Source organism: Pleurodeles waltl, chromosome 3_1, assembly GCF_031143425.1.
Source record: "Pleurodeles waltl isolate 20211129_DDA chromosome 3_1, aPleWal1.hap1.20221129, whole genome shotgun sequence".
Lineage (NCBI taxonomy): Eukaryota > Metazoa > Chordata > Amphibia > Caudata > Salamandridae > Pleurodeles > Pleurodeles waltl.
In genome coordinates, this window is record NC_090440.1 from 885,160,305 (window position 1) to 885,185,100 (window position 24,796).

Sequence of the window (24,796 nt, forward strand, 5' to 3'; positions counted from 1 at the left end):
CTCATTTTTCTTTTTCCTTTGCTTGGCAGATCACCCTGAAAACTTTCCAGGAAGAAACTAAGGCGGATGAACTTTTTTTGGGAAACTTCTGTGAAGATTCGTCAAATGGCTAAAAAGTTATTAACAAACCAAAATAATAAATTTTCTATGGAAACAATCCTAACGATAATTATCCAGTGGCAACTGCCACTGGGTTATATATATAGCTCAATGTACAATGCCAAGCATAATATTAGAGGGTGGGTATCTGCATTCAAGCAGCACATTTCTACCCATGGCTCTTATAAATTAACATGGTTGTACCACCTGATCAGGAAACCAATGCATAGTGCAATGCCCATCTAAGAATGTGTACATTCAGCCTTGCATCCCTGAAACCCACTTTGCAAACAACTGAGGTTTTCAGAAATCAATGTGTTGGAGCTGTAAATGCAAAAAGATTATTGCAACTGCATCCCAAACTACATAACACTTCTTAAGGCCGGCGGTAAATAAAATGGGATCACGACCACGGCAGAAACTGCCAACACGCACAGCCACTTTAACACTCCGACCACCATGGCGGTAGCAACAATCACCGCGGCGGTCACCGCCAACAGACAGGCGGAAGACAATGTACCGCCCACCCCTGCACAACCCACCTATCTGCCAGCTTTTCCAGGGTGGTACCAATGCTATCAAAAACACAGCAGAAACAGAACACAGAAGGGAAACCACTCACTTCTCGACACTCAACCAGGGCAACATGGAGCCCAAGTTACAGGTCCTGCCCATGCTGGTCTACCTCCTCATCTACCAGGAATACGAAAGGTGGTGGCGACGACCACGGTGAGTACTGCACCTAGTACACAGGGAAGGAATAAGAGATTGACACACACATGCAACACGCAACACCCCCATCCCCACCCTCACACACAACACCATACACACAAACACATGCATCAACATTACATTTACACCCCATAACTCCCTGGAAGAATGCAAGGACAAACACAATTGAGTTAAATCAGTGATATATTAGAAATAGGCAGACATACCTTATGAATAGAAAAACAGTATTTACAAAAATATACAATATGTACATAAGGCCATTCATTGTCCCTTCCAAATGTCTGTGGTCCACTGGGCCAAAAATCATGGGCCAAACCCACACCTGACTCCTGACTCAATACGGAGAGAACACTGCAGGGACATCAGGTTGAAAACACACAGGCACCTCAGGGGGAAGGGGGAGGGGCAGCTCAGCCTGAAGATGGAATAACGTCACTGCTCCTCGAGGGGGCTCCATGCCCACAGCGATGTCCTGGGGAGTGCAAGGCCACAGTCTCTCAAGTGGGTGGGTTGCCCATTGCTTGGTCCTGGGGAGTGCAAAGCCACAGTCTCTCAAGTGGGTGGTTTGCCCACTGCTTGGTCCTGGGGAGTGCAAAGCCACAGTCTCTCAAGTGGGTGATTTGCCCACTACTTGGTCCTGGGGAGTGCAAAGCCACAGTCTCTCAAGTGGATGTTTTCTTCCACTGGTTCTGGAGGGGGATTTGTGCCCAGTGTGCTTTATCCAGCGGCAGGTTCTGGAGGGGGCTTTGTACCCAGTCTGCTTCATCCTGCCAAGGATAGGGTGATTGGATGCCTTTCTTCACTGGTTGTGGAGGGGGCTTTGAGCCAAGTCTGCTTTATCCTGCCAAGGATAGGATGAGTGCATGCCTTTCTCCACTGGTTCTGGAGGGGGCCTTGTGCCCAGTGATACAACACTTGGAGTGTGCCAGTTCACATTCCCTCACTTGGGTGTCTGAGGCATGAGATTTGCAGGGAACAGGTTGAATGAGAGTCCTTGAAGGCAGGGCTAGACTCCATCCTGCAGCGGCTAAGGCTGCAAACTGGTGGCAGTGCCAGTGCTGGTGGGGGTGCTGCCAGTGGTGGTGTGAGGATCCAGCCCTCCTCCTGCAGCCTCAGATGGCTGCCCACTGTGGCTGCTGCTGCTGGTAGTGGTCCTACTGTCAGCAGCGCAGGTGGCAGTGGTTGCAGCGGGGCCTGCGGTGGTGCTAGCGGCGGTGCAGGTGGTGGTGCTGGCCGTGGTGCAGGTGCCGGTGCTGCCAGTGGTGGAGGGAGGCTCCAGTCCTTCTCCTGCAGCCTTGGATGGCTGCCAACTGGGGCTGCTGCTGCTGGTAGTGGTCCTACTGTCAGCGGTGCAGGTGGCAGTGGTTGCGGGGGGGCCTGCGGTAGTTTTAGCGGCGGTGCAGGTGGTGGTGCTGGCCGTGGTGCAGGTGCCGGTGCTGCCAGTGGTGGAGGGAGGCTCCAGTCCTTCTCCTGAAGCCTCGGATGGCTGCCCACTTGGGCTGCTGCTGCTGTTAGTGGTCCTACTGTCAAAGGTGCAGGTGGCGGTGGTTGCGGCGGGGGCCTGCGGCGGTGCTAGCGGCGGGGCAGGTGGCGGTCTTGGCCATGGTGCAGGTGCCGGTGCTGCCAATGGTGGAGGGAGGCTCCAGTCCTTCTCCTGCAGCCTCAGATGGCTGCCCACTGGGGCTGCTGACATTAGTGGTGCTAGCGGCAGTGCAGGTGGCGGTGCTTGCAGTGGTGCCTGCGGTGGGGCTGCTGCCTGTGCTGGCCGTGGTGCAGGTGACGGTGCTGGCGGTTGTGCTGGTAGCCACCAGGCCTTCACCTGCAGGCTCCGACGGCTGAAGTGCCTTGCCTGGTATTTTCTGCCCCTTCCTCACCTTGGCAGATGGTGGTGTGACCTTGGGTCTGGCTGCTGGAGTTTTTGAGGAGGTCTTGCTGGGTGGTTCTTGCTCCTTGGCCTTGCTGCATGCTGTCCCCTTCTTCACCTTGGCAGGTGGCGGAATGGTTTTGTCCTTTGCAGGGGTTGCTGGCACCCTGGCTGGCCTGATGGGTGCCCCCTTTGAGCCTCTGTGAGTTGCAGGTACCACAGCGGACGACAACTTGGTGGCTGAGGTGCTGGCCTGGATTCTGCACACCCTGGCCCTAGGGGAAGGACGGGGATGAGGGGTAAGGAAGAGTTCAATGTTTGCCAGGAAAAGCTTCTTAGACACACTGGGGCAGGAAGAGGGAGAGGGTTTGGGAGTGGAGGAAGAGGGAGTGGTTGTAGGAGGTGTCTGTCTCCTGACTTTGGGTGCAGGTGCATGAGCTGGATGCTGTTGTGAGGTGGATGGCTGTTGGGTGGGTGGGTGCTTGCGTTTGTGTACTTTGGGAGGAGAGGTCACAGGCACACTGGGAGAGGCATGGATGTGGGGGTGATGACTGCTCGTGAGGGGTGTGTTGTGATGGGCGTGCTGGTGATGGAGGTAGTGGATGAGGATGTAGTGCATGCAGGTGTGAGTGGAGACGCTACTGGGAGGGAGGTGGATGATGAGGAAGAGGGGGACACAGTGGAGGCAGTGGATGTTGGTGTGTCTGCATGGGGATGGTGCTTGTGTGAGTGCCTGTGAGATGAAGTGTGGTGCTTGTGTTTGCCAGAGCCATGTCTGTGTATTGATTTGGGTGAATGCTGGTCTGAAGGTGTGCTTGGGATAGGCTGGGTGGAGGGGATTGGGACTGGGTAGAGGAAGTTGGAGTGGGGAGACTAGAGACAGTTACAAGGGCTACCATCAATGTTGAGGCCAGAGCCTGAAATGCTCTCTGTTGGGCCGCTACACCAGAGTGAATACCCTCCAGGTATGCATTTGCTTTTGCTAATGCCTCTTGACACCCTGGGTGGCATTCAGTATGGTTGACTGCCCAACAGTGAGGGATATGAAGAGGTCAATAGCCTCATCACTGAGGGAAGAAGGGCTGACTGGGGCAGGACCTGAGGTGCCTGGGGCAAAGGAAATGCCCACCCTTCTGGGTGAGCGGGCACAGGAAACACGCTGAGGAGCTGCTAGGAGGGCAGTGCTGGTAGGGTGGATGGCGGCTATACCTGTTGTTGGGGTGAGCACAGAGGTGTCCGCCTCCGCCAGGGAGCTTCCATCGGAGGAGGAGTCGTTGTCTGTGGTCTCCCCTCTTGTCCCCGTCGTGGTGCTCCCTTCGCCCTCCTTCCCACTGGTGCCCTCACTGTCAGTGGATTCGGCCTCCAGGCACATGTGGGATGCAGCTCCCTCCATCGCCGGTGCCTCTGCTCCTCCGCCAGATGATGCTAATGCACACAAGGACAGGGTGACAAAACAAAAAGGGGGGGAGAGACAGAGGATACACTTGGTCAATGCCAGCAACAACACTACCATTGGGGTATACAACACACAGGGAGCAGCCCTATGCACTAGGCCATGCACTACCAGTTACTAAGATAGTCACCAGTTCATGGGGTACAATGGCTACCGCCATTAGCTGCCCCTGAAACCCACAGGACCCTTCCCAGTAGTAGATGCCCACTAACACTATTGGGGTAGGAGTGCTTCAGAGCCTGCCCAACAAGGGACCTACCCTGCAATCTTTGCCCTGGCCTATGGGCACCCATAGCCCACATCCCCCGCCCAGGTACCTCTTAACGCGCACAAAGTCAGGATTCAGAATCTGTACTCACCCCCTTGTGGCTGCTGGGATGCCTTCAAGCGCCCATCCAACTCTGGATAGGCCACCGCCAGGCTGCGGAATATCAGGGGGGGGTCATGGTGCGACGGGCACCCCTTCCTCATTGGGAGGTGAGCCCCAGCTGGGCCTCCACGGTCTTCTTTGCCCAGCGGTGCAGATCCTCCCACCTTTTGCAGTAGTGGGTGCTCCGCCTGTCAAAGACCCCGAGGGTCCTCACCTCTTTGGCGATGGCATGCCAAATACCCTTTTTCTAGTGGGTGCTGATCTGCATGGAAAGGACAGCAGAAAAGTGAATTAGTCAACGGTCCGGACCGTCATACTCATCGCCCACCAGATGCCTCCCATCCCCTGAGGCACATACACTGACCACCTTACATGCAGCACTCTGACCAGGACGCTTCTGCACCCCTATACATGTGGTTTACACACACACAGCACTCCACACATTCATGGCCCAGGCATCATGCTCACAGTGTACTCACCTGTTTATCTGGAGGACCGTAGAGTAACGTGTACTGGGGTAGGACCCCATCTACCAGTTTCTCCAACTCCTCCGCAGTGAAGGCAGGGGCCCTCTCCCAAGACACATGAGCCATTGTCGCTTCCAGACATAGGTCACAGCAGCACTTGTAGTATAGGTTCTCTCCTGTTGAAGGTCAGGTAGAAAGTGAGTGAACAGATAGAAAATGGCAGTCATGTCCGCAGCGGTGCGTACCTTCACCGCCAGCGTACATAGCCATTGGCTCCTGGAACCCACAGGGCCCAATGATAACCAATGCGAAGTTGTGCAGTGGTCTTTGACCGCCTACCTCGAAGGCGCACATCACCAGCGGAATTACCTCATTTCCACTTGCCCCTCCTCACAGGTCAGGCAGCTGCCATTTCAGGGGGCACAGGGCATGGCACCTAACTGCGTCACAGCAGACATTGGCACAGCAACAGATTGTCGGATTCACATACTGGTTCTGTAAAGCAAAATAATCATCATTAGTGCAATAGTGTGTGAATATTACCCTCTGCTCACCGTTTTCTTCCATAGGCTTAAACCGCTGAGGCTGAATATGAGATGGCGGCATCCTCTGGTCTACAGACCCCTGGTGGACCTTGCGACAATGGAGGAGAGACACATTATCATAACCTACAGACTTGATTGTGCCACAATCCAAGAACTGTGTGCCCAATTGGAGCCAAACCTGATGTGAGCTATCCGCCAGCCCACAGGTATCTCCCTCTCATACAGGTCCTGTCAGTGCTCCATTTCCTTGCAAGTGGTTCCTTCCAAACAACAGTGGCCATGGCATCAGGAATGTCTCAGCCAATGTTTTCCAACTTGTTGACCAGAGTGTTGTCAGCCCTGCTGAAACATATGTGCAGCTACATCGTATTCCCCCAGGTGGAGGATTTGGCCACAGTAAAAGCTGACTTTTATGCCCTGGGACATATCTCCAACATCATTTGTGCCATTGATGGTACACATGTGGCATTTGCACCCCCGAAGAAATGAACACGTTTTCAGGAATAGAAAAAGCTATCACTCTATGAATGTGCAGATGGTGTGTTTGGCAGACCAGTACATTTCCCATGTGAATGCCAAATATCCTGGCTCTGTGCATGATGCCTTTATCTTGAGGAATAGCAGCATCCCACATGTGACGGGCCAACTCCAGAGGCACCAGGTGTGGCTAATGGGTGAGCCCAAGGTCTCCACACAGTATAAGTAGTTGTCTGGGTGTGGGGTTGTCCCTAAGGGTTAGTGTGTGTCTAACAGATGTCCCTCAATATTTGCAGGTGACTCTGGTTACCCCAACCTCTCAGGGCTACTGACCCCAGTGAGGAATGCAAGGGCAGAGGAACGTTACAATGAGGCACATTGGTGAACACGGATAATTATTGAACAGTCCTTCAGCCTCCTGAAGGCCAGGTTCCGGTGCCTCCATCTGACAGGTGGATCCCTGTACTACTCACCCAAAAAGTTGGGCCAGATCATCATTGCATGTTGCATGTTGCATGTTTCACAACCTGGCCTTGAGACGCCAGGTGCCTTTTCTCCAGGAGGATGTGCCTGGAGATGGTCTTGTGGCAGCGGTGGAGCCTGTGGACAGTGAGGAAGAGGAGTCAGAGGAAGAAGATGTTGGCAACAGAAGCAATATAATTCAGAAGTACTTCCAGTGACACACAGGTAAGACACTGTAACTTCACTTTACTTATCAGTTCTCTGTTGGACATTGTACATGGCATCCAGTTTCCCTATGTCTATGGCCACTGACTGTACCCTTTGACATCTCTATTTTCAGATCTCTGTGCCCCACTCTGGCTCCTGCTATGTGTACTGCTGCCCACCAAAGGTCATTCCAAAGTATATTTAACTATACATTTGACTTGCAATGCTTTCATAATGTTGAACTAATACATATTTGAATCATTTGACAGACTCCAGATTGGTATTTGTCCCAAGGGTGTTTATTTACTTGCTCATAAGTAGAGGGGGATGAACATTGACATTGCTATTTTTCTGAGAGGTTGCAATAACACATTTGTGAAAGTACAGACTGACTTAAGATTGATTTGTGATTCAAGGGTGTTTATATATGTGCTAATAAGTGGAGGGGGTGTGCAATGGGCTGGGCTGATGGTGGAGGAATGTCCAGGGTAGAGTCCAGTCTCTTGGTATCACAGGTGCATTGTCCAATGGGGCATAGGAAAGGGAGTAATGACAGTTCAAGGTGGACAGGGTGACAGAGTGGGACAGAAGGGTGACAATCAGGAGGGTCTTATTTCCTGGCGGGGGTCTTGGCAATGTTCTCTGGCTTCTGCCTGGATCGCAGGGACCATTTCCAGGGTGGTTCTTCTTCTGCAGGGGGTGGGGTTCTGGTGGCGGTGGCCTGTTGTTCCTGTGGTGGGGCCTCCTGTCCACTAGCGCCGGCAGAGGTGTAAGGCTGTTCATCGGTTTGGCTAGTGTCAGGGGCCCCTTGGTGTGCCACTGCCTCCCTCATGGTGTTGGCCATGTCAGCCATCACCCCTGCAATGGTGACCAGGATGGTGTAGATGTGTTTGAGGTCCTCCCTGATCCCCAGGTACAGTCCCTTCTGTAGCCACTGGGTCTCCTGCAACTTGGCCAGTATCTGGCTCATGGTCTCCTGGGAATGGTGGTATGCTCCCAGGATGTTTGTGAGTGTCTCCTGGAAAGTGGGTTCTCTCAGCCTGTCCTCCCCTATCGCACAGCAGTCCTCCAAGCTTCTCTGTTGTCCTGTGCCTCTGTCCCCCGAACCGTGTGCCCACTGCCACTGACCCCAGGTCCCTGATCATCCTGGGTTTGTGGGGTTGCCTGGGGTCCCTGTAGTGGGGGACACACTGCTGATTGACATGTCCTGGGGACAATGGCACGGGCCCGCTGGGTGGGTGCTGTGGTGGTGTTTCCTGAGGGGGAGGCTCTGTGGTGGGTTGGGACTGTGGCAGGGGAACTGACTGTCCAGAGGTCCCGGATGGGCCAGGTTGGTCATCCTGATCCAGGTGTGCAGAGCTGTTGTCATCACTGTGGGCCTCTTCAGGGGGGGACTGGATGTAGCTGGCACCTCCTCTCCAGTGACGTTGAGTATGGGTCCTGTGGGGATGTAATGCAGTGTTAGTGTATCTGCGTGTGCCATCTTGTGCCTGGGTGTGTTTTCCTGTATGATTGTGATTTGCCTGTCAGCTTGGCCTTGTGTGAGTGGTGATTTTGTGGGCTGGGTGAGTCTCTCTACTGGGCATGCTGGGGTGATGGGTGTCCATTCAGGTCTGTGATGTGGGTCCATGCATTGGTGTTACATGCAGGGCTTGGTATTGGGATGGGTGGGTTGTGATGGTGTGGTATGTGTGAGGTGGTGGAGTGCAGGGGGTGAAGGTAGGGGTAGGAGTTGGTGATGGCATGCAGGTAGGGTGTGGGGGATAAAGTAGTAAAGATTTGACTTACTAGAGTCCAGTCCTCCTGCTACTCCTGCGAGGCCCTCGGGATGCCTTATTGCCAAGACTTGCTCCTCCCATGTTGTTAGTTGTGGGGGAGGAGGTGAGGGTCCACCGCCAGTCCTCTGTATAGCTACCTGGTGTCTTGCAACCACGGAACACACCTTCCCCCGTAAGTCGTTCCACCTCTTCCTGATGTCATCCCTTGTTCTTGGATGCTGTCCAACGGTGTTGACCCTGTCCACGATCCTCTGCCATAACTCCATCTTCCTTGCAATGGACGTCTGCTGCACCTGTGATCCGAATAGCTGTGGTTCTACCCGGATGATTTCCTCCACCATGACCCTTAGCTCCTCCTCTGAAAACCGGGGGTGTCTTTGTGGTGCCATGGATGTGGTGTGAGTGGTATGTGTGAGGATGTGTGGGGTGATGTGTGGCATGCTGTGTTGGGGTGTTTGGTGTGAGCTGCATGGATGGTGTACAGGTGATGGTGTTCTGTGGCTCAGATTGAGTGGGTGCTCCTGGCTTGTGTTTCTCTCTGTTGGCAATCTTTTTTTTTATGAAAGGGTTGTGGGTAATGTGTGTGTGTGTTTTATAGTGGTGTGTGGGTGTGGTGTGTGTATGTGTCAGGTGTGTATAGTCTGAATTGTCCAATGTGGTGGTGTTTTGTAAATGTGTGTGTATTTTGAGAGTGACGGTGTGTACCTCCAATGGTTTACCGTGGTTGAAATACCGCTGCGGTGATTCGTGGGTCGTGATACTGTGGGTGTATTCCTGTTGGTGTAAAGGTGTGGGTTTTGCTATTGCCAGTTCATTACTGACCTTTGGTCTGGCGGACTTGTGTGGGTGTCTGTATAGTGGCAGATTTCTCAGTGTGGGTCATAATACCCATAACGGAACACCGCCGCGGTCACGGTATGTTGCCGGCCGTCAGCATGGCGGTAGGCGGCATTTACCGCAAGGGTTGTAATGAGGGTCTAAGTTCCTATAAAATGTGTAATTCTTAAAATTAGCATGCACAAATGCAGATGACACATAAACGTGCATAATGAGAAGGGTGCATTATGGATATTTTGTAGCCAGTGACTTTGCATCTCGGAATCAAACCTGGAAACACCATCTACTGAACAATCCCACACCTTCACTTGCATCAACTCCAATATGGCACAGTTGACTTGCTCAGGAGTCCATCCCCATCTTATTGGAAGAGTTCAAAAACGATTTGAACTTGTTGTTAAGTCCAGTGTGATCATAGATCCAACATGTTTTATCTTTGTTTTTTTTTTAATAGGGCCAAAAATAAATATATTTAGAAGTTTAACACTTAGAAGTTAATAAAATCCTATGCTGAATAACAGTGGTGTGGGTGCTGGTAAGTGAGAGTAAATTAACAGCATTTTTCTGTGCACAGTTGTCCATTGAATAGTAAATAGGTGGCTAATCTCTAGAAAGATCCACGTCCACTAAAACCTGGGACCACCTCTGCACCCACCAATGCCATCGGGGCAGGTAATGCTCTCCCTTCCGTAGGCTAAAATGGGGAGACTTTATTTTAATTAATAGAGCCAGATATTTCAAGTTTGGAATGAAATTGACTGTTATAATTAACAACTTGCCATTGTTAGATTTAATATAACTAGTTAAGTGAAAGAGTGTTAAAACTCTACCTGAAAGTTGCCAACTTCAGCTCTGTAGTGCCCTTCTCTGACTGGACAGCCTCTGGCAGCAGAGTCAGGCTGCCTTGAAGAGGTGTGAAGGGGCCTTGGCTGAACACAAAGGAAGTGTCTGGGGGAGGAGATCCGCCTCAACATATGGTGAAACAGGATGGGGGAGAGCATCCAAATTGGTCTTCAAAGGGAAGGACATTTGGAGCAGCTCAGGACCTGCCCCTTTACCTGCAACCCCAGACAACCAGGTGCCCTCAGGATTAGATTAGGAGAGGGCAGGAGAAGTGTGTGTTTAGGATTTTTAGCCACACCATTGGGTGGGCTCAGTCAGACCTAACCTCCAAAATTTAGTTTTAGCCATATTGGATTTTTAAAGAATATTGCTCCCTTGGATTGATTTTAGCCACACTTCCCAGGAAGTGGTCATCCAAGGGTGTAGTGGCCTGCCTGTGATTGGACGGTCGCCCCCTCCCGCTTTTCACCCCAGGAACAAGAATAAATATGGCACAGCTGCAGTCACACTTCAGATGCCTACAAGAAACAACATCAGAAGATGAAGGACTGCCCTGCTGGACCTCTGACCTGCACCTGGACACTGCACTGTGAATGACTGCACCAGCTGCACACTTAAGCTTCACCACTAAAAGGACTTTGCCTATCTTCAACGAAGGGACTCTCTACTTGCTACAGTTGAAAAATAGCTAACCAGAGTCACCTGCATCAAAACCTGAATGAACTGCCCAGCTGACCAGTGGCTACTGGTCATTTGTGGATTTGAACCTAGTTCATTGTGGGAGTTGGAGTCCAAACCCTCAAGGAGCAACTCAGAGCTTCTGCAACCTTGGGGTGAGGTGTGGACTCCTAAAGGGCCTTGAAAGACTGTCTAGAAGAAGATCAAGAAGTGTGGAGGGCTTCTGGAAAAAAGCTCCATAAAGGGACCGACCCGCCGTGGTGAGTCAAGCTGGCTTACCTCAACCGCGACCCGGCCTGACTTTCAGGTTCGTCCTGCTGAAAAGCTCTGGAGATCTCCAGGATTTCACCTGGGGCTCCTGGAAAGGTGATCCAACAACCTTGCATCGAAATCTGCTTGCTGTGTAGGGTGGACCCCCGTCAGAATGAAAAAGCTAAAAAAAAGTGACAAAGTCCAAATGTAAAAAAGTTGATCGGGACTTCCCACGCAGCGTATCCGAGGGGGGCTCCAAGGACGTCGGACAAGGAATCAGCTCTTGCTCAGATGAAGATTTCCATCCTGAAAAATCGTCTAAGTCCGAAGGTAGAATTCTTCACTCAGGTCTCCTGCGACGCGTATCCAAACATAGCTCCAGGAAGGATGGATCAGATTGGTGACTTTGTCCAGCAGAAGAAAATCTTCAAGAAAAAGACTAAGGGGGTCATTATGACCCTGGAGGAAGGCGGAGAACCGGCGGTAAGACCGCCAACAGGCTGGCGGTCTTACTTTGTGGAATTATCCGCCGGTTCTCTGTTCCGCCCGCCAGGCTGGAGACCTGGGTCTCCAGCCCGGTGGCCGTCACTATACCGCCGGCGGTATTTGGACCCGGCTTACCGCTGTGGATTTCCAGCGGTTTGAACCGCCGTGAAATCCATGGCGGTAAGCACTATCAGTGCCAGGGAATTCCTTCCCTGGCACTGATAGGGGTCTCCCCCACCCCCACCCTGACTCTGACTCCCTCCCCTACCCCCCACCACCCCTGCTACCCACAAAAGGTGGCAGGGCCCCCCTCCCCCAACATCACTTCACCCATACCCACACAACATGCACGCAGGCACCACCTACATACTTACACACACACACTCCGACATACATGCCTACATCCACACACACAGTCATACACGCACACCCACATTCAAACATACACGCACACATCCATACTGACATACCCACAGACATACACGCACTCATTCCCATACACACAACACCCCCGCATGCATACACGCACTCACACACCCCCTCTACATACACACACGCACACCCCCATGCACCCACACAACACACAACACCCTCCTCCCCTCACGGACGATCGACTTACCTGGTCTGACGATCCTCCGGGAGGGGACGGGAGCCATGGGGGCAGCTCCGCCGACACCACACCGCCAACAGAACACCGCCACGGCGAATCACAGGGTGGTGTTCTGTTGGCGTGGCGGTGGAGGTGGAGCAACCTCCACTTCCCCGCCTCCTGCCAGTATGGCTGTTGGTGGCTCCCCGTCCGTAAAAGGACGGAGAGCTGCCAACGGTCATAATAGGCAGAGCGGCAAACCGCCACCACTGGCGGTCTTCCGCACGGCGGTCCCTCTGTGGTCTTTAAAAAAGACCGCCAAGGTCAAAATGACCCCCTTAGTCCGAAGGTAAACTTTTGACATAGGCCTCCCGCTTAGGGATGCCCAGCGGGATGAGGCCGCAACATAGGAGCCGGCTCCTAATGGAGCCGGCGGTGTTGCGGCCGTGCGACGGGTGCAGTAGCACCCATCGCGCTTTTCACTGTCTGCAAGCTGCCTGCGGCCCTGTTAGGACACCCCTTACCGCCAGCCTCTTCCTGGCGGTGCCCTGGTGGGTTATCACCGCCTGGGCTAAAACGGCGGGAAACCGCCGGCCCCGGCGTTGCGACCGCTGCGCTACCGCCGCGGTCGTAATAAGGGTCTCCGTACCGCCAGCCTGTTGGCGGTACGGACGCCACATTACCCCTGGCGGTCGTAATGACCCCCATAATCTATTTTTGTAAATTGGTGTTGGATTTTTATTCTGTTTTGTGTTTTACTTATTTACTGTTTTGTGATTTTTAAATGTTCTACAGACCTGTCTCCTAAGTTATGCCTTGTCCCTCGTTGCCTAGTTACCAAGGTTTGAGGGGGGATTAATTTATTGAGACTTGACTGGACCTACTGGGGGTTTGTGGCCTATTGCTAAGTGTAGGCACTTACCTCCCATTACCAACAATCCGCTTTCCAGCAACAGAACTTTATGTTCTTAGAGACTGTGACACCTCTAGATGTTTTACATTTCTGGGTGAAGGTCATAGTCTTTTTCCTTCTGAGTCTTTCAACTGTTAAGGCTTCATTCACCTCGAGTTTGCCAGAAAACATTAACTTCTGATTTGAAAAATATTTCTGTCTGTCAGAAGGATGCTGTGGTGACTTTGGACACCCCATGAGTGTCTATCCAAAGACATAAGTTCTTTCCTTGCAGCATCTTGCTGTGAGTAATCCTGTATCGCCTGAAATCCTTCAAAAGATTTATCATTTTATGAGATGAAAAGAGAGAAGTTATTTTCATAATCAAGTACCTTTTATTGTATGTTGGGCCATGACTTTCAATTCCTTCATTTACCTGGCATATGGACAGGAGGAAAGGGGCAATGGCCTCTGCCAACAGCCAGACACAATACCAAGATTGAGTTCTCCAAGTAAAATACCATTTTGCATACTGGGATACACATTTGCAGGCATGTTTTTAGACATTTGGGCCCATATTTACACTTTTTTAGCGCCGCACTTGCGTCGATTTTTAACACAAAAGTGGCGCAAACTTACAAAATACAATTTTAGGCCCATATTTATCCTTTTTTTAGCGCCACATTTGCGTCATTTTTTTTACTTAAAAGCGCGCAAAATTACAAAATAAGGCCCATATTTATACTTTTTTAGCACTGCATTTGCGCCACATTTGCATATTGTAAGTTTGCGCCGCTTTTACGTAAAAAAAAATGCAGCACTAAAAAAGTAGAAATATGGGCTTTGGTGCCATTAAAGCTACTGCTGTAGCTTGCTTTATGAAAGCACAGACCCTATCTATAGTCTCCCACAATGGAACCATTAGGTTACTTTTCAAAAGGACAAACCAGCTGCCCTTCTACATTCCTTTACTCGGGGAATTCCATCTGCCAACATATGGCACATCTGCCGACGCGTGTGGCTTTATACCAGAAGCTCATCCAGTGGCACAATACTAGAAAAGGAACATTTGACTAGAAGTATCCTGCTGAACGAAATTCATATTTTACTCGAATAAGCACCCACTCCCTCTCCTTGGCCTAGTCATTGAAACAAAAGAAGACAAAAGATAAATCGAAGATATTACCAAACACCGAACCCACACTGGAAATCATGCTGGATAATACACATATTTCACTTACGTGTGCAAGACACGACATTGAAGACATTATAATTCGTCATTATTGCAGTTAGTCGCGAGTAGACTTTCGGTTTCTTTGCCTGTAAAAGGATCAGTGTACCAATTCCTTCCACTTTTGACCCCAGGAGACAGAGGAGTACACTGGGAGCCCCTCCACTCAGAATGAGCTGGTGCGGATGGAGATTGATCCGCTATTTGTGCCTCTGAATTGCCACTGCAGATCCCCGAGACGAGAAAAAGAATTCAAGTCTCTCAGAAACCATCCCTTTGATCGATTCTGCCTTCTCATTTTCAATGACACATACTGAAATAAATTCGAATCTTGCTAAGAAATGAAAAAAAACATCATTCTTGGATGAATACATTATGTAAATTAAATGCAAATGTGGCCTAAATGTTTTAATGTAAAAAATGTAGCTTCCAAACCAAGTTTAAGCACGTGTAACGTCCTATTTTTCAGGCTTGCAGAGACTACAGCAAGACTACAGCATTGTACTTTTCAGAGTGTAATTTTTTTAAACGTATTTACTCCCAATTGAGGGTGGTGGTGATTGGTTATATTGATGATAATATGACAATTCCCATAGTTTTGGAATAAGGCCCAGACATATGTTATTTTATGCCAGTGTAATCTTGCATAGCTTTGCGTTATGCTTGTTAAACAAAATTCTCGAAAGTACACGTTGTTCTTGCCAGCACATGGTAGCTGCTGCTAGTTGTGGCACTTGAGCTTTTTTAATATATTTTTTATCAGCACCAAATGTGTCCTTGCACCCAAAATGGACGATAGGAAACGTTTCATGATAAAACATAGTGCCAAATGTCTTGTCTGTGTTTTATTTAATCACTCTGAATTTCTTGTGCTTTTTAAAAATTGGTATTATGCAAAGCTAATTTCACACATTTCCCACACTCCTAGGTAAGAGTTAAAATATTTGTTAGATTATTACACACACAATAGGTCTAGCTTCGCCTCATACCTGAAAAGAATAAAAGAGAAATACATTTCAAGTCGTATGTAGATAACATAACAAATGTATTGCTATTCACTTTTTTGTAATATCTTTCTTGTTTTTTTCTATAACACAACCACAATCTGTGCATAATTATCATTACAAGCATGCAGGTAGATACAGGGTAACAGTTAGAACATTGCTGCACCCACGCCGATGTGTCATATCAGTTCAAGTTTACAGTAATCATGCATCGCAGGGCACAACATAGAACATTTAAGACTTTGTAGCAATTACAACCCCCGCAGCACCTCCATGCTACTTCATTGGACCCAGTTGTGAAGCCCCAGTCTCATTCCCTCATTCCTTTGGATCTCTCAAGGCTAAAGAAGATTAGACCTTCCTGCTTTCACTTTCAACTCCTGTGCTATGACCATCCCACAGACCCCTCTGGGGGGTTTGGCATCAGGAGAGCCTGTCAGGGCTTGTATCCTGGCTCTGTTAATGCTGAAATTAATAATGATTATTCCTGTATTCTGAGTGTTGAATTTGCATAGAAAATGAATTAACGTAGAAAAAAATAATGCACGCATTTGAAGGGGTGCCCACCTGAGTGGCCATCAATGTTCACAAAGTGTACTTATTAATGGCTTATTATATAAAATGTTGAGCTTATGATTGGTTAATGTAGTAATATGTCATATTAAGGGTTATGTATTATGTATTAGCTTTATTAATTGTTATTCTTAACTTAGCGAGGTCTTGGCCTAGTTGCATGGCCTCATGTCAAGCTGCATTTCTTAGGCGTTTTTTTTATAAAATGGATGCTTAGAGAATTAAATTGTGATTTTTCACTGTGCTGACCAAGTCCTCATAGCTCAAAGTCTTTCTCATGAGAACTGCTTGCTAGAAGATGATGTACTTGCTAAGATACTTTGTACATTGTAAAATGTGTAAGGCTCTCTCTGTAACTCGAGTATACTTCGGCACTCCTTGTGTCTGCTTTTGAGGCATCAAAAACTAAGTTGATTCGGCTTGAATCAATGTCGGTCTCTCATAGTTTTGTCCTCCCTGCGCCATTGAATCAGAAGTCATTCCCATGTTATGCTAATCACAGCAGTGCCTCTGAACCTGTGGCTGATAATTATCAGCAGGTTTCAATTTAGGCACGTCTGGGTATATTCTCTGAATCTGTGGTATTTGTGGTGAGAAAGGCATATCGGAACTGCTCAGCCTCTGAGATATTCTCAAATTCGGTGTTACATTACCCTGTATTGGTTCTGGAGGGGCAGTACTAATGCTTGAGCCTTTTTCGCTTTCCACGTATGGTGGTGGGCGATCATTCAGCAATTGTATAATGAACCCTCATTGTCTGACTCATCTGCCCTTTTCGAGTTTCTATTGTTCTCTCTATCTCTGGACTGACTCCTGTTTGTCTTATAGGTGGCTTTCCTTCCTTCCGTCTCCGCTTCATCAGTAATTGCTGGAAACAATTTAATCCCCTGCAATACGTCTGATCTCCAAACCTTTTGTGTGCTGTCCCATCTAGCATCCGCTAGTGTCTTTTCTACTTTTCTTATTCTGGTCTCGAACTTCTTTTGTTGTTGGTTTCTAGCTATTAGCTCCCAAATTGCTAGTGCCTCAAACTGTGCTGGTCTTGGAGGTACTTTCATGTCGTATAGCGCAAATCTCAGATTTTCTAAAACCCTTAGATTAAACGACCCGTGGATAGGGAAAGCTACACTTCCATGCTTCTCTGTTAATTTGCACCATTGTTTTAACCAAAGACATGGTGCTACACCCTTTTCTTCAATGACAATGTAAGCTGGTGTACCCTCAGGCGGTGTTTCTTCTCCTACATTTGCTTTAATATAAACATCTCCCCTCATGGCACTCTTAAATGCTGTGAAAAATTTCATCATTCCGTCTTTTATTTTCTTCTAAAATGTGTAATTAATAAGTGACTTTAATTCCCGGAATACTCTTCGCTTGCCTTTCCCCTACCAGTTGCACTTCACGGACTGTGTCCAATCCGTGCGCGACCCTTCTCACCAACCGACCTATCCCAGCGCGCCTCCTAGTGACGTCACACTCACACACTGCGGCTGACAAAGTCCTGCGGCTTGTCCTCTTTTCATTCGGCTTCACTCATAAACTAATTTCTGCAATATAACGCAAGCACTAACCAAAAGAATAAAACAGATCTATCGGTTTACTATCGCTTCAAAAACCTTAAGGATTTTTCACTAGCCTCAGCAGTTATTCCATCTTTCTCGGTTTCCCGCTTTCTCAAGCAAAATTTGACCCGCAAACTTTACCCTCAACTGATCAATGAACTATTCTAGTGCACTTTAGAATTTGTCAAATCTCAAAGTCGAAAAAATTTCTTTCATTCCTCAATATTCATACCGACTCGTTGACCACGCCCGATCAACCTATTAAACCGACCAGATCACAACATCAAACAAGTGTCTCATACACTTTTCAACATACTCCGGAGTCTCTTGACCTCGCAGGCCCCGTCTCAACATCAACAACCACGTGGACAATTTTTCTGCACAAAGCGCTACACACACGTGAAGTTCGACGACTTCCCTACTCTCACACTTTTGGAGTAACACTCCTCTAATATCTTTTAATCCCCTAAAATCCTCACAAACTTCTCAATTAATCTGCGGCAATAAGCTGTGCAAGCGCAAAAACCCTAACTTCACTCATACCGTTACTAGAACCGCTGAAACCATTCTCACACCTCCATGTCCTCCATTCGCAAGCTCCGAGATCCCGGGAAAGTCATTGGGGACTTAGGGCATCATCATCCCTCCAACTTGTTTTATCAAAGAAAATCCTAACTTGACTCTGTCTATTGTTCGGATGGGGTCCCAAAGGGCTAAACCATCAATCTCTGCTACCATCTACTGACAACGCGTCCAGCCCTTATAAATTACCTGTACCTGGACACGTTGGAGGTCGGTGAATCTTTTAGCCGAGTCGGGCTCTCCTCATCCTAGAATAGTCGGGTCACTCAGATCAATAATCAATAACCATTGTAATCAGTAATCGATATTCAATTAATGGATCAATATAGCATATCAGAAATCAATAACAGTTGGTATTTCGGGGCACCATGACCTTTCAGTCATGAATAACCACACCAGTTTATTAAAAGTTAATGAATTTATTTCCCTATATTAACAAAGCTAGCACGATGTATATATGTCTCAAAACCAAATGATATATTTATATGAACATTACTAGCTGTCCATAGCGGCGGAAGAAACGCAATGTACGCAAAATCTGAATAATGATACACTCAGTTATGGCAATGCAAATCACTAATATGACTAACTGTATTTGACTAATTTCATACATTGGTCAGCATAACAAGATTTCAATTTAACATGGTGCATTGAAAGAATACCTCGACTAACCTCTAATTAGCATTAGCATGTGGGACTTCATGCAAAACGAATTTAGTCAACACAAATTTGGAAAACTTCTAGCTTGGGCACTATCAAAATAGCAGTTGGTACCTAAAAGGAAAAACACAATGCATAATACATTTATCCTTTCATATTTACCAAGTACAAACAGCATTCAAGAAAAGTCTTTGTCCCTCAGGTACCGGTTCGATCAGCATGGGGCAAGTTTCAAAGGGGCAAAGTTAAGGGCAAGCTTCCTTGCAGCGGCAAGGGGAATGGGGCAAAGTTACTGCATGGGCAAGACGGGGCAAATCAAAGTTAAAGTCTCTAGGGTGAGAATTCTTAAAGTCTCTTTCTCTCGAATAGAGAAAAGGGCATCAGGGTGTCGTCCAAAATGGAGCCTGGCATCTGGCTTCAAATTGGCATCAAGGAAAATGGCTGACTTCTCTTTGTCCAGTGGGTTTAAGTAAGAAACATTCCAAATTCTGCGGGGTCTTCCATTGGAGGGTTCATAGGTTGGCTTCAAATTGTCCAATGAAAACTCTTTTTACTAGCGCTCATTTATGCAAACATTGTCCTTGGCGCCTTGGAACACAAGTTGTAACATGGTTTGCCAATTATTTTTACTATCTGTACCTTCATTGTCCGCACCTGCAGAGACTGACCTTGTATCAAAGGGGATGAAACGCCTAGTACGAAACCTTGGAGATAAGTGTATTAGTCATCTCTGCTTGAAAAATACAACTTCAATCAAGAATATATGTTTCATTAGTTCAAGGAAAAGCCACGCAGTTAGAATTTGAGACCAGGCAACTAGGCCAAAGCCTCTACTAAATTTAAGCTAAGCAAAACAGTTTTCAAATAAGAAATAATGGCATACATTTGCAATTATGACGGATTACTACATTTTCAATTCTTCATGATTAATAAAGCTCGTTTATAATGACGGCGAACTACCCCGAGGGCACAATTTCCCTTGTATGTTATTTTCTTTACTAAAATCACACTACATTATACGCTTTTGATTATACAATATGTAAATATATGTTGGACCCTCTTTTTCTGCATCATCACTGTCTCCTATGCAATTAAGATCATCAGCAAGAATAACCTCTACGATCATCAGACCCTCTGCTGCTGCAAGAACTGTTCCAAAGTAAACTGTACTATCTGCAATGGCAGCATACATATTAATATAGCAGAGTTTGTGCTCATGTGATGAGCCAGTCAAAATAACATATCTCCCCTCAGGATTTATGCGGAGCTCGGTCTTCCGAAAAGGGACTCCAAGGGCTACCCATATAAGGGCCCCCCTTGAAAATCCCAGGTAGGATATGGTAGATCAATGATCTCTCCGTTTTTTCCATAAGCATCGAATGGAATTCCCTCAGAAATGTGTTACTTGCAGCACTGCAATTGAGTCTCCATATCATTTCAAGCATGCTAGTACCCTATTGCGCTTTTCTGGCATGTTAAGTACTTGTGCATTCCAAGTAAAAGACTTGCACCTAGTTCCTTTGTCAACCTCGCCAGCGCCCCACCCCATATATTCCTACCCACTGGGGCAGAAATTTAAATGAATTCCCTTATTTGTAATTAGCTACCTTGCACCTGTCAGCATTGGCCCTCAACACATATCCAACTTCTATAACATCTCAATTCTATTTGACATTATAGTTACAAACATAATCAATACAATCTAGGTATAACAATGGAAGATACATAACGTAAAATAGTATTTCTGCTCATCAGATATTTTCTTCTTAAAGCTAGAGCAACCTGCATATAACTACCATTAGAGATATTTTAAATATTCATAACTATTAATTTGTAGAGATTCGGGGTAGATATGGGCAAGCAAGATAAAACACCTATTTTTAATGCTAAAAATCTACGTTTTGCACAGGTTTTCTTTATTATACTCCCTAACACCTTTCAACTACACTGTCTTTAGTTGGTAATCATATAAGACTAAAATGTCATCCCATATTTTCTGAGAAGTGTGTGCACCTTCTTGTAGTCTATATATAACACATTTAATCCAAGCTATACGAAAACTATCATTAATTCTGAAGACATATAAGGATACATTACGTTTCAGATTGCTTCAGGCTTTGTTCAGACTAGGAAGTTTAAGAATTTGAAAGTAGGTATCAATTACACAATGATGTGGTTCACAGTATATAATATAGGGTACAGAGTCAGTTTCTTGTGGTTGATGGCAAGCCATTGTGGCAGAATGTTGTAATTTATGTGGATATTGTTAGCGCGTCAGACCTTTATAAGTAAACTTACAAGGGGATGCGAATAGGTCAATGAACCTTTTGACCAACGCTTGAGATGTTCGTTCCCATCACATAGGCCCTGTACCAATACAGATCAATATCCAATTGTCAATCATTAACATCAGTCAAGGATAAAAATCAATAACGTTAATGATCAATGGGAGTCAGTATTTGTCACACACCATGACCTTGCAGTCATGAATAACCACACCTTTGTAAAGGTTAAAATGTTTATTTCCCTATATTAACAATGCTAATGTCACGTAAAATAATCTCAAAATCAAATGATAAATATACAGAAACAATAGTGGCTGACCGACTCTACGAAAGAAACACAATCTAATCAAGGCTTGAGCTACTACACATTCCAAAGTTACAGTGCAAATCAATAGCAGGAATAACTGCACAAACTATATTACATACATTTAGATTCAGCAAAGAAAACTCATCATATGTTATTAAATGTAGTGAACTTCATCAGAGAGAACCCTAACTAACTACAGATTAGAATTGACATGTTGGGCTTCATGCAAAACAATTTAGTCAACACAAATTTGGAAAAACATCTAACTATGGCTCTATCAAAATAGCGCGGTTGGTATCTAGAAACAAAAGCAAATAGACATAGCAAACAACATCATAGTCAATATACCTATCCTCAGTATGGATCAGCAAGCTGTGACAGCCCTCGTCATCAGGACATCAGCCTGGTCAGCAAGGCATCAGGATTCAGCATCAAAGTTCAGAAAAGGCAAAGTCTTTAAGCAGTTCGAAAGAATAGATATAAACCCTCAAGAAGAATAGGGAGAATGGTGCATCTCCTCTTGGTGCTGTCTGGCTAAGATAGATTTTCTAAACTACTTCCCAAGTCCCTATTGATCCAGAGATCGCATGTTCACACTTTGTCTAATAAAACTAAAACATTAAATCTACATTTATACTAGTACATGGTTCACATGTTGCGGATTGGCTCCTTCCATACTGTTCTCACCATCGGTTCATCAGGTAACAATATTGTTGCAGCTTATTCTTCAGTATGGTCATTGTTGTCTCCTGAGAAAGTCAGTCTCACACACATTACACTTACAATGGTACATTAGTAAGAACAGCATCTTCTAGCAAGCAATTCTCATGAGAAAAGACTTTTAGCTACGAGCACATTAAGTCAGCACAGTGGAAAATCACAATTTAATTCTCTAAGCAGACATTCTATTAAATGCTTCAGAAATAGAGATTGACAAGAGGCCGTGCAACTAGACCAAGACCTCCACTAAGTTAAGACTTTCAATTAAGAAACCTAATACATAATGTGTAACCCTTAATATGGCATATTACTACATTAATCAAACATTAGCTCAACATTTCATATTAATAAGCCATTAATAAGTACACATTGTGAACATTGGCGGCCACTCACATGGTCATATTTTCAAATGCGTGCATTGTTTTCTTCAAGTTATTACATCTCCTACGCAAGTTAATTACTCAAGATACATGAATATTCATTAGTAATTTTTATTAAAACACATGCTCTAGCAATGTCCTTCTGTATTTTTATGGCTAGACAGGGTTTTGATGATGATTGAGCTGCGTTGTAGGTGGTGCATGTAGTTTAGGAAGGATTCACCAAGTTGATTCAAGGAGTGAGGTGGCCAATATTATGCTACTACACAGTCATGCTTTTCTAAGGTATCCCCCTCCATGCAGACCTTGTCCCAGGGTGTCATGATTCATGTTGGCCAGTGGGCCTCCTCCTTCAGCTGGTGAGACTTGCTTACACCTCATTTGACTCACGTTCACCAACATTTCCTTCACCTTCTCATTAATATGTTACATGAACATTCTATTAGATTAAAAAAAAAAAAAAACTCTATAATCTACATTCCAGTGTGTATTATCTGCTCTTGTCGTTCCAGAGAACCCACAATATTTACTGTAAGTGGATATGCAATTCAAAGCTCTTTCATCACTGAAACCTGCTTTTAGGGAACACTGCTACAACCACTTTTCCCAGCTGATGTTATTTCTGTGGTAAAGGTTTGGTCCAGCAAGCTATGTCCATACAAAATCTAAGTGAAAATATGGTTAATATAAGTTCTTCAACCCTAGAAATCATACTGTTTGAGATGGCAAGACCCAAAACCTCTGGTCTTATGGAGATAGCTCCTACTTACTGCCACTCCCTAGGAGTTGCAAAAGGGTGCTGAGAAGAAGGCAAAAGTAGTAGCCGTGGACATGAAAATAGAAGCCATGTTACTTGACTCTTGACATATACTAAGTGTAGAATACATAATTAGAAGAGGGTAGAACAGATTGTTGAAGCTGATTCATGCTCAGATGCAGAAAGAATTTCTAATCTGCATCATAACATTGCTGGTTCAAGTGAAAACTGAAAGCCTAGAGCACAGAGCCGAGCCTTCAGTCACTTTTGGTGGTTCTGCCAGCTCCCTGGGATGATGAAGATCGGAACAAAATGATACCAAGGGACATAGTTATGAAAAGTGGTGCTGCACACATTGCAGCTCCACTTTTCTTGCGCTCCTTAGCGTTCCAGTAACACCATCACTGGGGCGCCATATTTCAAATACGGCGCACCACGGTGACAGTTAGGACACTAGCGTCATAATTTTTTATGCTAGTCCAAAGCTTTGCAGGATTAGCGTAAGAAATGTTGATGCTAATGCTGCAAAGCCCATTGAGGCCCACTGTAATCAATGGTGTGCCTCCTTTCAAAGTCTTCTCTGAGCAGGCGTTAAAAGTGCTGAAAAAAATGACACAAAGAAATCCTCTAGATTTCTTTGCACCATGTTTTCAGCCCCCCTAATGGGGGAACGCCCCATTTGCATACATTATGCCTGGCACAGGCATAAAGTAGCGCAAAGGGTTACAAAGTGGCACAATGCATGCATTGCACCACTTTGTAAATATGGTGCGTGGATTTTGGCCTCATTGGCCACATTAGCATGAGGAAAATTACCCTAATGTGGCACAAGGAGGCACTAGGGGCTCTTAAATATGCCCCTAAATGTCTTGGTTTTGAAATCCTTTCTGTCACCCCATTATTAGCACTGGCTTGTTAGAATGAGCACGGGGCAAACTGACAGACGAATGCACCATTATAGTTGGATCGAGAAACAGAAACGAGAGAGAAGCTGTTCTCAGTGCATTGACCAACAAGATAGATATGTCAGATGAAGGACAGAAGGCGCTTCTATTCCGTGATCTAGATAGGGAAACAATCTAGAAGGCAAGGGATGCAGAAAATAAGACAGGAGATGCATTGCTTTGTGTGACAAAAGGAATTCTTGGGCTGTCGCCAAGAGCATAAGTCATTCAGCTGAGGAGTTTTAAACTTTTAGATTCTGGCAATAGTCAACACGAATAAGTGTGACTTGAATATTTCAGGCTCAAATTAAGCACTGATTGAGCATCTTCACGTGGCTGAGGAATAATGACAATTATCGGTCTGGGAACACACAATCACATTATTTTCGAATCTGTCTTTCAGGGGCTCTTTCCTCTCTTTCCCTCCCTTTCTTACTACAACATTGGCTTTCATTGACAATGGAACTACACGTTGGAACAAGCAATGAAAACTGAATATTTCGGAATAGAAATGTGAAATTTCTCACCTAGTGTGTGTTTTCCAAACGAGAAATAGAAATATATCTGATAACATTCACCTTTCAAACAAAAAGAGTTATTAAGAAAATAATCTGCTATTTGGAGGGTCTATTGGTGCCTGAGTGCAGCCAGTGTATAAATATCAGAAACAAATCATCAGCGTAACTGATGAGATGTCTGTAGCTTGCATAACTTGACATTTCTGGGATCATTGCTGGGGTTTACTGGGGGTTTTCGGTGC